This window comes from Eutrigla gurnardus (assembly GCF_963514095.1).
Source record: "Eutrigla gurnardus genome assembly, chromosome: 7".
NCBI classification, from domain to species: domain Eukaryota; kingdom Metazoa; phylum Chordata; class Actinopteri; order Perciformes; family Triglidae; genus Eutrigla; species Eutrigla gurnardus.
The window spans coordinates 14,371,360-14,384,958 of NC_139921.1; the positions used below are offsets into that span (position 1 = coordinate 14,371,360).

A 13,599-nucleotide genomic window follows, 5' to 3' on the forward strand; every position below is an offset into this window, starting at 1 on the left:
GCTACGCGCCTATTCGCGGCGCTTCCGCGGCCGGTGTGAACGCTGTACTCACTCCGGTCGCCATATTGTAATGGTTTGGTCTAGTGCGGCCCCCGTCCGTACCCGGTCAGAGCGCCCCCACTGGCCAGGGGCTTGAATCGATTCAGAAGATGGCTGAATCGATATTGAATTGCGGGGAAAAGAATCGCAATGTATTGCTGAATCGATATTTTTACCCATCTCTACTACAAAGTGAGGACCGTGTGACTGAGCCAGTATGTGCAATACCAAGTGGCTCAACATATTTTAGCCGTCCACACCTATGCATTTCCGACTGTGGCATGTCAAATATCGGTGCTTTCTAATGTTCGAGTGAAACATTTGTTTTGTGAATGGAGTTTGACGACAGCTTATCTTAATTACTGTTCAGATTGTAAGCCATTGTAGAGGCTCAGTGTTATGTTAGAGCTGACTGGTTGATTTCATACAGGTCCAATTGTATCCACATAGACAAAAGAGCAACAGTGGAATTGTATATGCAAGTGTTACTACAGGTGGTAACAATATTTTAAGTTAAAAACAGCATGACTAGACACAGTTAAGTATTTTAACTCTGTCGACACAGCAGCCGCTTCAGTCCTCTTGCCAGTGCCACTGAACAAACTTAGTGACAGCACTGCTGTGTGGTCACAGACGTTTTGGCAGCACTCAGTGCATTATACACAAACATTGTTGTTGCATTCGTGAAATAGAAGAAAATTGACGTGAAACCTTAGAACACCTTTAGGGTTGTGATGAGGCATGGGACAATATGAATATTTCATCATGAATATTCTGACCAAAGTAAATGTGATTCACAATATCCCAATAATCATCTAAATATCACTCTTAAAATGGCACTGTTTACATTCTAGAATCACATAACTGTATGTTAAGAAACAAATGTTTTTATCATGTCACATACTTTTTAGTGAACAATCAAATAATCTTAAATAAAATGATCATGAATCATATGTTCTCCCTGCATAAATACAGGATAAATACATTAAAAAAAAATTGTATCTAGTATATAAATCGGGCTCTATTTTCCACCATGATAGCAAGCAAGACAGCTTTTGTGTGATAAAATCCAACATTGTCTCATCCCTAGTTTGAAGTATGAAGTATATAGCTGACACAATAACAAAAATGAATCTTCAATTCATGTTTTGAATGTCTTAGTTGAGTATTAAGTGAGGTTTCAAATTTCTTACAAATATAGTTGCAAAACCGCTGAAAAGATTGGCCCTCTAAACATCTTTAAGTTCTAAACTTAGAGAAACATGCTGTTATCTAGTGGATTAAACAAAAATAAGCAATGTACCACTGTCTACTCTTAACAGTAGCTGTTACTCTTAACAGTAGCTGTCAGTGCATCACATGTTGAAGGTAGATTGTAATGTTCTGCTTGCTTCACCTTTTCATTCCTGTCTAAATGTGGGAGACAATCACATGGAGACGGTTAACGTCACAATGTATGAGCTGTGACCTGATCATTTGCTGGCACATGGAAATTTTGAAACACATTGAAGTGTTTCTTAAGCAGTAACATAACATGGGTGTGTTTGTGGTCAAAAGACTAATAGAGGCCCACATCATATCTTCTAATATTGCACCCATCTTCAATAAAAACTGAAATAAATCTTTAGGAAATCCGGACCCTTTTTATAAAATGTTAAATATATGGTTTCCGCCTAAAATCAGAATTTTTCTCTATATTCCAAGAAAGACCCCTCCTGTAATTTTGCTCCTATGCTTATTACATTACACTAATGGTTGGCTTCCTGGAACCTGAGAAAAGGCTGATCAACGAACACTGAACAAGTACCCATGACCAACTATGGCTATAGATGCAGCCCCAAGAGTGAAAATAATTTGTTATTATTATTATTATTACTATAACCATTTTTATTATTACAACATGGGAGTTTATTTAAGATTTTAAGGCCTGACATCACAAGTCCACGACACCAGTCCTAATGCTAAACATCTTATAATGTGTTTCCCTGCGTGTGTGTGTGTGTGCTCTTGTTTCTAAAGGAACTACTGTGCTTATGGTGTTACTGTGCCTTATGTTGCTTGAGAATAACACCCGTTTCCCCTTCCCTCAGCAGCTCTCCCAGCTCCCCCAAAGCACTGAAAGTGAAGCAGGAGGATGGGGTGGAGAGAGTAACAAAGAGATAAGAGAATCCCTAACCAGCTTAGGTAGGAGTATGGGTTGTTTCACAAGGAAGATGGAAGAAGACTAAAATCATTTAAAACTTAATTTGCTCCCATACACCCAGAGAAGCGGGGATTTAGCTGTTTCTGCTGTGGGCTATTACTCCCCCTCTGGTTATCATGCGTTGGTCGATGTTGGCTTTGTGCTCTTGATTGTGTTGAAAGGTGAAGGTGCAATCTTAAATTTTCTTCATGAGTTGTGGTCGTGAAAAAAAGGTGCATCGATTAGATGCCCCTTTTTTTTTTCTTGGTAGTCAAGTCAGAACATGTGCTGAGTTGCTTCCTGCTGAATATTGATGGAGTTTGAGCAATCATGAGCTTATGTGGTGGGGCTTAAATTCAAGAGTTGTGAGGATGCAAATAGAGAAGTTGCAATTAGAGATTTATAAAATGTTGACCTTTTGTGTTTGATCCAAATTCGTTTTAAGTGCTGCTTTGACACTAAACACACAGTTTCAGTAATTCAGCACTCATCCTCAATATAACAGACATTACATACAGTATATGCATGTTTTTTTCACACAGTATAGGCTGGTGAGGACGGAGTGGTGATGTTGATGAAGATTGATGTTATTTGTTAGGTGTGCATAAAACAAAATCTTTAAGAGTTGGTAGTAGGGGTGTACGGTATAAACGGTGCTGAAGGTATACCGGTATGAATTTCGCTACGGTATGGATTTTGACGTTACCGCGGGACCGGTGTGACCAGTAGATGAACACTTTCTTTTTTCCCCCTTTTATTTTGACGAGCGCAAAAGCGCTCGTCTTTTGCGACAGACATAACAGACATAACAGACTTCTTAACAGACATCACCGCAATGCGTCCAGGCAGCCCGCGTAAGCATCACACTGTTTACAAACATGTCCATGTGTACAACATGCACGAAAGAGCGGCTGTGGCTTAACAGACGGAAATATGGCTGAAAGCGCAGCACGCGAGGAAGAGGAGCAGTTTGTGAAAAAGAAGGGTGCACATTCCATTATCTGGACATGGTTTGGTGCAATAATCATTTACATTAGGAGCGCCTCCGCGCAGCACAGTAGACTTGCTCCGCAAGACGCGCGGCCGCAACAATCCTCGCCGCGCGCTCCCGCTACGTTCTTCTTCGTGTTACACGCTTGATGTTGTTCTGATGCCGCTCTGCCTCGTTAAACCACCACGATGTCGCTTTCTACTTTGAAAACACGGAAAGTTGACACTGTATTTTGATAAGCTGTTGCACTCTTCAGACTCGTGGTGTGAGCGGAACCGGACCGGTACCGGAACCGGACCGGTGCATTTATAAGAAAAATGCCGCTGTGTCTCCGTCCAAAATCCGCTTTCCTCGCGCTGCCTGCTCGCACAGATCCGCTCGTGCGCACATTCGCTGATGCAGGTCGAGTGTTGTCGAGAAATATATGCAGAGACGGCGCTCCTTAAAAACAACATCAAGCCATAGGCAGCCTAATAAAATAAGGATTGTTTTTTGATAAGCTGTGGAACTCTTGAGTTAACCTATTTCTACCTGAATTTCTATGAACTATCAGGCTGTTGAGTAAACCTATAACTTATATTTTACTTGATAAAATAAGACAATATATGCACTCATATGTCGTTATAATGTTTTATAACGTATAAAAGTATCTGTAGCTATTAATGTGATGCTCCTCATTTTCCAGCCATATTTTTCCGGCCCCTAATTTTTTATCATTTCCATCAACCGGCACCTTAATAAGTCACTCTCTCCTTTAATCCTTGAAAACCTTGAATACACTCAGGTTGAACAAAAATGTTGAATGCAAATATAATAATTGCAGAATTGCAGACTGCTTGTTGTGCCACCTGACTTAATCCAACTGCACCAATACACCATCCCACACGTCTTGTCTGTTTAGGGTTTTTTCGGTGGGTACCACCGGGCCTGAAAAAAATTCTAGGGGAAACACTGTACATAGAAACTAAAAGATAAAAATTAAAATACCACGATATAATACCGTTACCGTCTATGCCTCAAATCATACCGTGATATCAATTTTAGTCCATACCGTACAGCCCTAGTTGGTAGTCATTAAGTGTGAGCTACTGTTTACACCTTTTAATATGATCGTTTTCATTAACATGATCATTTAATTCCCTGAGGGTCATCTTCTAAACCTGATTTGTTTTGACAGTAGTAGTGATTCATATCTTCTGCACACATAGTCTGGCTGTATTTTTCATATTGGCACATATGTTGTGAAAGGACTGGAAGATGTCAAATCAGCTGATACAGTTTTGGTATTCAAGATTCAATTTCAAGTACTGATTTTAACAAAAGATTAGGGCTTTTGCTGATCAATGCAAGATTAATTGAATTAAAACTTGCATGTCATTTTTCAATTTAATTTATTCAGACACAACCCAAGTAGCCTCATTCTAAAGTATTTTGTAGAACTGATTGTGATTTCAGTTCAGTCACCTGAGTGACAAGCTAACATATGACTGTTTTTTAAAAACATTTTAAAGCAGCGTACAGCCATACCTTCATCCACAATTTTTCTGTTTACGGTGTTAAATCCCAAATACTTTGACACATACACTCTTCTAGACATTCGGTGTCATAGTTACTTGTTCAGCACCCGATTTCCCTCCATTTCGCGTTAGTGACGAAAACAATTCCCAGCAACAGGGAATGCCGTGGACCCGAGTGTCTTTGCCTTTTACAAATGCATCCCTCTGCTGGAGTGCAATACATGGCCTTCTGCGTTTACACACTGAACATTTCATTACAGGTAGAATACTTCCCTCTTTTGGATCTAGGGCTGCAACGAACAATAATTTGAATTATTCTGTCAATTATTTTTCAAGTAATCGGATTAGTTGATATATGTACGATTTCTTTATTCATGAAATACAGTGCATCACTTTTCAGGCCTTCATAAATACATTTCTATAAACGTGTATGGAAAAATAAACCGAAAGAAATATATTTTTTTATTTTTTAATGATAAGAAAATAAGAATTTTGTGTTGCATTTAAATAATGATTTAAATTAAAGAAAATAAACAAATTGTGCAAGACGCACATTGGAGCCCTTTTGAAACTTTGGAGGTACACTGTAAACACTAGCACACATGAATGAGCACGCACACACACACACACACACACTTCCTCTCTAAAGAGAGTCTGCATTCGCAAAAAACATGTTGAGATGCCCGGGGCTAAGACAGTCTCTCTTCTTGGAGGTAATGATGCCTGCTGCTGAGAAGAGGCGCTCTGATAGTGTTGAGGTTCCAGGGATACATAGATAGGACATGGCTAGCCTAGCTAATGTAGGATATCTATATGTGTTAGCCTTCCACTAAAGCAAGGCATTTTCTCATCGGCAAAGTATGCCTGGATTTCAATCCTCACTTGATTGTTAAGATCGGATCCTGCCTCACTACTCTCCTCTTCACTGCTTCCTTCAGAATCAAGAAGTGAGTCCAGCAAATAGGCAGAACTAGGTGCAACCCTTTTAGTGGAAGTGGCACTGGTGGCAAGTTCTAAATTGTCCTTGCTCTGCAAAGGCTTTAGATCCAGATATATTTTGCCCCTCTTTTTGATGGGTGGGTCAAAAAGTGTGTCAGGCCACCCTTGCTCAAGAAGTCTGCTGTTCATATTGAACATAGAGTTCCACCTGGGGCTAATATCCTGAACAAGCTTGGGTTCAAGTGTGCCTGTCTGTTGCTGTTTCTCTTTTAGTTCGCTGCAGGCTAGCTCGCTAGTGTTTCACTAACATCTTGCAGCCCCAATAGCTTTTTTTGATGCTTGGATTTTTCAATGCAGAAGGAATCACCAGCTGTAAGGTTTGGCCTGTGCAGCAGATACTGGCCCATCCATGCTTCTCCTCCCGGTTGTTAGCAGCAGCTACAATGTTGGCGCTGTTATCATGCACAATAGCAATAATTTTCAGGAATTTCAAACTTAGCAGTCACCTCTTCTGAACACTCCACAATATTCAAAGCTGTCTGTCTGTCCTCCAGTAGCATAGTGGTACGGCAGATAAACTTAATTGGAGATGATATGTACCAATCATCTCCAATGTAATGCCGAGTAGGCTTCAGTGACTATACTTGTCCATATGTCAGTGGCGAGGGCCATCTTCCTTTTGACATTTATTACTCCATGTAAGGTGTCTTGGTATTTCTCTTCCATCAGTTTGGTGAAATGGGTCCAGGGTTGAGCTTGTTATTCATGGCCCTGTACGCTGTATGTTCCATCATGGAAAGTGGCCTCATGTCCATCAAGAGCATATTGAGGATGGCATCAGTAAGAACAGCTGCTTGCCAGGTGTGCATTGGGTGTTCCTCCTCAGAACAAAATCAGTCATCCTGCCTTGTTTCTTTCTGAAATAAAATAACATAGCAACATTAGTTGGCCATGAATACCAATAGAAAATAACATTAATTATGTTAATTTAAACTGTAACGTTAGCTTGTTAAATCTACCTTTCTCTAACTGTCTTTCTCCTTACTCGTCTCTCTCCCTGCCTCTCCTTGGGTGCGTGTCTCCTAAACATTCTGGCTGCTAGCGCTAGGCTTGATGTACTCTGATGGTAGGAAAATTCCTAACTGCATAAATTGCACAGAACGGTGTTCCTATCTACATCTCTGTCTGGGAGGTTTTTTTTTTTTTTAAACGTAAATGTTTCGTTACTAGGGCCAAGCAGCAACTTCTCGTCTGCCTCCACTGGGTAAAAGTGGACCACGGAATGCGATTAATCAGTGGTAATTATTTAAACGCGTTGTTTGTTCTGTGATTAATTAATCAAAATTAACATCTTATTTTGACAGCCCTAGTCATGACACATAATGTCATGTTTATTACTATATAGCCTTTGCGACTAATGTTAGTCTTTCAGCCTGCTTTCTTGTCAAAGTAGCCTTGTGCTTATCGGCTAAGCCACTGCAAGATTTTAACCTCCTATGTTTTGAGTGTGCCAGTCTCAAATGAAAGATTACCAGTTGAATCATCTTTCACTTCAAACACATCATATCATAATATCACATGTCTGCTTATTTCAACTCCTATCGCGCCAACAAATGCTCATGCAACGCTGTTGTACTATCATGCAAGGGGAGGTCTACATTGCATATATTGCAGCTCACAACTTTCTTTCTTGTATTAAGCGTGAAATGCTCCCACACTTTTCATAATTAAGTTAGTTAAGTCGACGAGTTGTTGCGGCCGTAGTTGGAGCAGGAGGCTAAATTTCGAATAAGAATTGACAGCCCTATGATAAATCTGGAACTAAGTCAGAGGAAAGACGTATTAGTGAACTGCAAGACTCTACTTAGCTGGAAATAGGGTTGGGCCTATATCCGGTTTCACAGGTTCGGTTCGGTGAATGGGTTATTCCTGTTTAATTTATGCACAAACCGATTAAACTGGCATTTGTCCTGGAAAATTAAAACCATCAGCTACCTGTGCCGACGGCGTCACGGCACTAAATTTAACATGTCTTTCATTAGTAATGTGCAGCAATCATGACAAGAGATTAAAATAATATTGTGTTTATTGATAAACGGATCAGCGAGTGTCCAAGTTGGCCGGTGCGAATAGTGCAGCCGCCCCACTGCCGAGCAAGCCGTGGCCGTTTTGATAGAGATCGCATTTCAGTCAAGGTGGGAGGGGGAGATGCGCACCGTAACTGTTTGTTTACATCCAAGCAAAAGTTCACGTTTCATACTTGTTTTGAAGCCACGAGCTAATCGTAATTCCGACACGCATTGAACACGTCACACGGCGCAGTATCTGTCTCTCGTTCCACAAAGCAATGAGGTTTTGTAAAAAAGAGACACAGTTGTGGCGTTACGCGGCAAAGCAAAGTTAAATAAACGGTACGATCACACCATATTTTTGACTCTCCTTTCTGTGATTACAGCAAAGTCTTCTGTGTAAAAGAAAACGAATGTATCACACAAGTTTTGGTTTTTGGCTTAGTATCGGACCGGTTTGAAAATGTTTAAACCGGCCCAAGCCTAGCTGGAAGACTCAGCTTGTCTCCACCATAAACCTTTTTCTCAATTTAACTAATCTGATTTGTTTTTAATAGTTAAAGTCAGATCAAACTGTTGTTTTAATCTGATTACACTGCATTTGTGTTGCCTGCATATAAACAGTATAGCCTGTATAGCTGTTTTTATTTATAATTTAAAACTTTTATTTTGCAAGTTCTTAATTAAATTACTCTGTAAAGTACTCTGTAATTTTCATTTTTTAAATATTTAATTCAAATGAAAATAAATAGGCTTTACCCTGTAGTATAGTATATTTATGTTTTGAATTATCAGAAAACATGCTGTTGTGATGAATAATATCGAGATATGAAAGTACTATAGTGATAGAAAATATTGGCCATATCCAGCCCTACCTCAAATGCAGTGCCATTTACAGTTTATCAGCCAATCTCTTTTCTGTCTGTGTGCCTGGTCTGTACTGTATGTATCTTCTCCTCTTTTCTGAAAACAGAAAGAGTGGGGTTTTGTTTCCTCTATATTATAGAAGTGTATATAAATACATTTCATTAGATTTCAGGACTACTAAGTCTCCCCTTGTTCTGTTGCACTGTACATATGATAACAACCATCATTACGGAGGTACCTGTTCAGTGTTTCCCCTAGAATTTTTTTCAGGCCCGGTGGTACCCGCCGAAAAAACCCTAAACAGACGAGACGTGTGGGATGGTGTATTGGTGCAGTTGGATTAAGTCAGGTGGCACAGCAAGCAGTCTGCAATTCTGCAATTATTTTATTTGCATTCAACATTTTTGTTCAACCAGAGTGTATTCAAGATCACAAGGAGAGAGTGACTTATTAAGGTGCTGGTTGATGGAAATGATCAGGGTCCAGAAAAATATGGCTGGAAAATGATGAGCATCACATTAATAGCTACAGATACTGTAAAACACTACAATGACATATGAGTGCATATATTGTCTTATTTTATCAAGTAAAATCCACATCTTATCAAAAACAATCCTCCCCCCCGGGGAGGGGGGGCAAACGGGCTTTGGCCGGTTGTACATACGTCATCACGTCCTAATACTACACACACATGGCGTGATGTTGTTTTTAAGGAGCGCCGTCTCTGCTTATATTTCTCGACAACACTCGACCTGCATCAGCGCATGTGCGCACGAGCGGATCTGTGCGAGCAGACAGCGCGAGCGCAGCGGGTTTTGGACGGAGACACACAGCGGCATTTTTATTATGTAAAAATAAATAATAATGTAATGTAATAAAATAAATATTATGGACCCTATGGTCCGGTTCCGCTCACACCACGAGTCTGAAGAGTGCAACAGCTTATCAAAATACAGTGTCAACGTTCCGTGTTTTCAAAGTAGAAAGCGACATCGTGGTGGTTTAACGAGGCGGAACGGCATCAGAACAACATCAAGCGCGTAAAGTAGCCTACACGGAAGAAGAACGTAGCGGGAGCGCGCGGCGAGGATTGTTGCGGCCGCGCGTCTTGCGGAGCAAGTCTGCTGTGCTGCGCGGAGGCGCTCCTAATGTAAATGATTATTGATTTATGAATGAATTGATAGGTGGCTTATTTTTGGTATATATTTTTTTTTTTTGGCCTGGCGGCAGGTCTCCTTGGCCTGGCGGCCCGCCAGGCCTGTACAATGGTAGGGGAAACACTGCTGTTTGCAGTCTGTGATTGAACCTAAAAGTTAGTTCTGTGTACATTGAAAGGATAATACTTGACTCCCAAACATTTGAGACATTTACATATGCAGTTTATGTTCTGTTTTTTTCCTCAAGATGCTTTATTTGATCCCTGATTTATGAAATAAAGTAAAGCAAACTATCACATTGGCTATCAGCAAAGATGAAATCCTACTGACTAAGCTCCGGTTAGCTCCCTTCACTGTAATGAGCAGGTGGCAAGCAAGACATGGGAACTAGGCTGGTCTTCAGGTCTTGTTGTATTTATTCACCGACAAATAGCCTGCACCTATTGGTTATTTTCATAATCAAGTATTCTACTGATCATTCCATCAAGTAATATAATCGAATAATAAATACTTTTGGGGTTTGAATCCAATCTAAGGCCCATTGCTGCATGTCATCCCCTCTCTCTCTCCCCCTTTCCTGACTATCATTGTCATTATCGAAAAGAGACCTTTTGCTTTATTAAAGGTTCTCTGTTAGATAGTTTGAGCATTATTATAGCTGCAAACAATTATTTGCCATGTAAAGATATTTAAAGTCATTTCTACCTGAGAAGAGGTTGAAGTTGCTCTCCTCCTCTGTGCGTCTTAATAGATGCTCTCAATTTTGCACTCAGCTCCTTTTAATGAGAATGCATAAGAAATGGAAAATGTACAAAAAGAGAAATAAGTCTGAATAATGAATTGTTTTCCATTTTTATTGCTTGAATTGCATACATATTATGTCAAAACAAAATTTGCATTTAAAAACAAGATGAAATGAAAAATGCCCTTTAGATCACATCCCCAGTTATTTTGTGCATCTTTTTAGCAATATATGCAAAACAAAACACAATGCTTCCGTATTTTTATATCAAAATGCAATCATCTTTTTCTTCCTGTAACACATGTGAACTCGTACCAACCAATTTGAACCAATAACATGGCATCCAAGCATCAATCATTCTGCAACTTTTAGCGATAAGGGAGGTTGTATGTGGTGTGTTACATTCTAAGCAGGCCCAATCAAATGCAAAGGATTTGTTCTAAGTACCTCTTGTAACTACTCTACTCAAATGTCCTGCTTGACTTTGGAATAGTGGCAGTACAGAAGCTGAAGACACTCGAGCTTCCTTTTCACTGGGACTTTTAAGTGCCATTATTACCTGCTTGCTTTTAAAGGCAGTGTCCCCTACCTTGCCCCCCAGGATGATGGTAGATGAAACTCTTGTTTAATTATATAGATCAGGCATCTTTGAAAGCAACTTGAATTGAATTGCAATCATTGAAAATGGTCATATTTCCCAGTGAATATTGAATTGTGTTTTTGCTTGACATGCCGATTCTTGTTTATATCCTTGATCATATGACATAATACAGGCAGCAGAGAGCTGTGCAGTGGGACAAGGATGATGATGGATGACAATAATCATTTTTGATACAAAATTGTGAACTGCTGTTAATGGCTGCTAGCCAGGAAGTTCCTGCAATTAATGACTACAATCCACCACACTGGTAAATTTGTTTTTGTGTATGTCTTTATCGAACAAAAATATTCCTATTTCTTGCCGTTCAGCCTCTCCAAAACAATATTTCTACTGCAGTCAGAAAACGTGTGCTCTCTCACTTGCCACACACTGATGAATAATTTAAAAAGTTTAATCAAAAGAAAAACACCAATTTATTTAATTTGATGAAACACTTAATTGCATTATAAGTTTGATAATAGACATTCACAAATGTTAAAGGGTCATTCGGTCCAGCCCTAAAATACAAGCAAAGGACATGGTGTCTGCAGATTCAGACACTGCTGCACACTATGGGTCATAAGTGATGATTGAGAGGGATTGTTTCTGCATTCTACACATTGTCTTTTATGAAAATCCTGCTCATTTTAAACTAAAAACTAGCATGACTTAACTAACACATTTAAAGTGTGTAATAGAGAAAAAAGGCACACGTCCCAATGAACTTCAGTCTTTCATATTTTTTCATCTGTTGCAGTTTTGTCTCTACTAATTTGTCAGTAAGTATTGGTGTCAAATTTACATTTTCAATTTAAGAAGTAAACGGAAGACTAGTTAAATACATGTATAGTTGTTAATATTTGTTCCAAGTGGTTTAAAATATAACATTTTGTGGCCATATTGGAAATGGTAAGATCCATACTCCATACATACATGTTATAGTTGCAAATAATTGAAATTTAAGCTAGGTCTGCTAATCTTCTTCAAAAAGAAATGAAGATGTTGAAATTCTTATTGCATCCTCACAGCAATCTATGACTATCACAGGACTGCAATCATTACCCATGCTGCTTTCTGGATTGCTTTCAATTAATTTTCTTGCTGAATGGCCAATTGACAATAACATTATTATTATTATCTCATCAAACATTGTAATATTTCGTGAGATACAAATTGTGCTATTCAGTGAGTGTTTAGGCTTTTCCTAACATAATTTACTATATTTGGAACCCTAATCAAATAAAGTCAGTTCAGCTATCATCTATCAAAAGATAATCTCCCCTAACTTCACAAGTAATTTCCTCATCAGCAGTCAATGCTTTTCTGATTACTCATCCACTTTGTGGACTCTATGCTTTTACATGCACTATAAATAACCAGGTAAATTAAAGTATTAAAAACTAAATGTCTAATCATTTAAAGCTTCTTTGAAAACATTGATATTCACATTGTTGATCAACATTTGAATGCTGCACAGCTTTTTTTTTTTGTCTATTCATGTTTTGTTCTGTTTAAAATCGGGACTTCTGCAAATTTGCAAGTAAAAATAAGGTTACACTAATCAGTTCTTCCCTTTTTATATTGATTCTACAGCAGCGCACCAGTAGTTATGAGAACTGCTGCGAACCTTTCACACGTTTTCTCAGTAATGAATAGTATTAAATTAGGCTATTTGTATAATTCAAATATGGTTGTATAGGTTTATTGTAGTTTGAACAGTTTTAAATCATTAAATCAAATTTCATTGACAAGAGATCCAAAATTGGAGTGATTTATTAAAAAATATATATATTTTGTTTATCAAACTTCAATCTATTTGGCTTCAATCTATATTTAGTGGCGTTAAGCCTTTTGATTCATTTCACTGTGGTCAAAAACTTTGCTCTCCTTCATGTTGCACACAAAGGGAGGCATGCACTGACAAGTTATATTCATTTAAGAATGACGATTTAAGAGTAAAAACGGATTCACTTGTTTCAGTTTATTCACATTGAAGATTTTGTGTATTTTTTGAGGGTGATGAGAGACATTCAAAGCTCCATTCAATGACCCCAATAGAAGCTTTTATGTTTTTCAGCCAACTCATGCGCTCTTCCTGTAAATACTAACAGAAACGTGGCTGCGTATACTACTTACCTAGTCGTCTATTTATCTAAGCTGCATTTTGACTTTATCATCTTCTATCATCACAATTATTGATACTGGGGGGTTGTAGCTAGCAGGTTAATTTGGAGTCTTTATCAGTGTTTTGATTCTACAGATGTTCGGTGAAAGAGGCACAACTCTGTGAAAAGCAAAAAGACAGGCGATATCCCTTGTGTGGTCTTCAGTCCAAAAAGGATGTTAGGTCTTAGGGCGAGTTTGAGTGTGCATAGTTGAAAGCTTTTCACCTACAGACATGTAGATGTGTTACTATAGAAATGATATATTTGATTGATTTTGAGGATTGATTTGTA

At 38.8% G+C, this 13,599-nt stretch overlaps 1 protein-coding gene across 3 annotated transcripts in view; it reads left to right on the forward strand.

The window, feature by feature from the left end:
• Positions 1 to 13,599, forward strand: part of scaf8 (SR-related CTD-associated factor 8) — a 32,254-nt gene that overhangs the window by 4,534 nt on the left and 14,121 nt on the right. Inside the window, exon 2 of one of the 3 annotated variants that reach the window (XM_084013715.1) lies at positions 2,130 to 2,223. The exons of the other annotated variants lie outside the window; for them this stretch is intronic. The gene's annotated coding sequence lies outside the window, so the exon portion shown is untranslated. The remainder of the gene's footprint in view (positions 1 to 2,129; positions 2,224 to 13,599) is intronic. 3 annotated transcript variants of the gene reach the window in all.